General features: G+C 46.7%; 1 protein-coding gene across 1 annotated transcript in view; it reads left to right on the forward strand.

The window, feature by feature from the left end:
- The window catches only part of MTMR14 (myotubularin related protein 14), a 36,698-nt gene that overhangs the window by 9,419 nt on the left and 24,736 nt on the right, over positions 1–2,543 (forward strand). The window lies entirely within an intron of this gene.

Below are 2,543 nucleotides of genomic sequence, written 5' to 3' on the forward strand. Positions count from 1 at the left end.
TGACCCGAGTCTCTGCCCACTAGGTTTGAGAGCACTGTGCAGGTTGGCAAACTGCAGGACCTCATCAACCGGAGTAAGATGGCGAGGTGTAGAGGACGCTTTGTTTGCCCTGTCATTCTGTACAAGGGAAAGGTAAAGCTTCGTGGGTCTTTACTTACCTGTCTTTACTTAGAAAATTACCTTCCTCCCTGATGTATGAACTGCATGTCCACGTCTTCAGTCAGTTGCCACCTTTCCAAAGGTTGTAAAAATCTGTGCTTAGGTACAAGCAGGCAGCCTGTAGCAGCAGGTAGCATCTGCTGTCTAGGCTGCATAAGTCATCTGTGGGGACTTTGGGCTATTTTCCCCCACCAAGTCATGAGCCTTGCACCAAAGAGCTAAGATTTTTTTCTCCATGTCTATGTCCCTTCTGAAGGACTAAAGATGTTTGATGTTTGGGAGGGGAAAGATAATTATTTCCCTTTCAGCCCCTTACACTTCCCAGCAGTGAGCTTTCTTTGAATAACTTTTCTATCTAGAAAGATGCTTCCATTGCCTGTTCCCTGGAGAAGCAAGATTGCAAAAATGGTCTTATGAATGTGTGGGCTTCCTTGCAAGGGGATCTGTAAGAAAGTGAAATTAGATTCATTTTTATGTGAATTACTTAAGCTGTGAATGAATGGCCAGTCTCTTCGCGAACGAAGAACCGGGGAAGGTCTTTACACCTTCCAGCCTGCGCATTGGATTTTTTAGGTGAGACACAGTGTGCACGGAACTGAGCCCACCCTTTAATCCTGAGGTTCATCTGCTGGGGCCAAGCACGCTTGGACGGTGGCAGTGAGGTCCTCAGGACGTAGATGGATTGCCTTACAGGGCTAGCGAGCTCCATCTGCCCGGGGAGTGTCCTAACCGGGAATCAAACCCAGATCTCAGCGTTGACAACGCTGTGGTTTAGCCACTGCACCACCAGGGACACTCCACTTAAACTGTATGGAAGCCCTGTAGGAATAGTCTCATATAGAATTTAAGTAGCTTAATTCAGTTTTCTTATTTCAATTTAGAAACACTGTGTGAGTAGCAAAATCATACCTGTGACAATTTTAATCTAGCTTGACTGATGCCACTGTGGGCTGCATCTGCTGACCTTTTTCTGCAGGAGTGAACTGCCCAGAGTTCCGTAACCTCATCCAGAGGAATGTGGAAAAAAGGCTCAAGCAGGGTATTAACAGAGCTTGGATGTTGCTAACTTGGCAGGAACTGACTGTATTAGTGAATTGGAGATCTGGAGATGAAAATGTGATTTTATAACTAGCTACAGATAAAGGCACTTGGGATTCTGATGTGTTCAGAGAACTCTATCTGGACCGGGGTGGAGGGGAGACTGCAGAGAGGCGATAGCTGTAAGTGCCAACCTTTCTGCATAACATGTCAGCAAATAGGCCAGAGACCTGATAAGGGAAAGACTTTGTGGTTAATAAAAAAATCTTCCTCCAGCACATCTGCAGATCAGCAACGCTGGCCGGCTGGGGAGAGCTCTATGGGCGCACTGGCTACAACTATATCTTCTCAGGTGAGTGAGGGGACAAATGGCCCATTTGTCACTGTCTGCCTGGTCAGGCTGGTCAGTGCTGCCCTACACAAAGCAAGCTCTTCCCAAGAGTTGGTGCAGAGCTCTAGCATGGACCTGCTTGTATCAGGCCCTTGCATAACAGCAAAGACTGAAACCTTATGTCCCGTTTACAAGCACGGTGCTGCAGGACAGAGCACCACAGCCCATGAAAAACAGTGACCAAAGAACTGAAGCGTGAGTTACAGGAAGCGTGTAGGCAAGTAAGGCATCCCAAAGGATTCAGGGCACTGATTCTCAAACATTGGGGATGGGAGTAATGGAAGAAAGAGGATTAGAATTTGCTGTTCCCTGACTAATCATTGGGAATGAAATCCTGCTAATGGTGAGATACACTGAACTCCAGGAAAAACTCTTTAGGGGAGTAGTGTGTGTCTGTAGTGTGGGAGCTTGGCTTGTTAAGCTTGGCTTAACAAAGCACTGTGTAACATTTTTGGGGTGTACTCTGGCTGTCAGTAATGGATTTGACCTGCCTAGGTACTTTGCAGTGACAAGGAAGAGTGGACTACATCAGAAAACAGGCTTTTCAGGAAGAGGAAATGTGGAGAACTATTGGGAGCTCTTGGGTGTGAAGAGAAGACACCAAACAACCACCTTTTCATATGTGTACATATTTTGTCAGATTGGGGATTGAGATGGTTTACACGACCTTCAGTTCTTATTGCCTTGCTTGCAGGAGGTTCTGATGATGCTTGGGCAGATGCGGAAGATATTTCTGAGGAAGATCCTGCGCTTAGGTTTGTATGCATCACTGGGATAGGGAAAAGGGAGTTTGGACATAAGCTGACTGGCTCAGCCACTCAGTTCTGTTCTCTTCTGGGCTTTGGGCATGGGCTTGAGACCATCACCACCTTTTGAAAGAGTCTCGAATTCTAACATCTGGCTGAACCCGGTGTAACTGAAGCCTGCTAATCTATTGCCAGAGGGAAAGGCTGGA

This window comes from Empidonax traillii, unplaced genomic scaffold (genome assembly GCF_003031625.1).
Source record: "Empidonax traillii isolate 1590-97213 ecotype Southwest subspecies unplaced genomic scaffold, ASM303162v1 scaffold104:size2570737, whole genome shotgun sequence".
In the NCBI taxonomy this organism is placed as follows: Eukaryota; Metazoa; Chordata; class Aves; order Passeriformes; family Tyrannidae; genus Empidonax; species Empidonax traillii.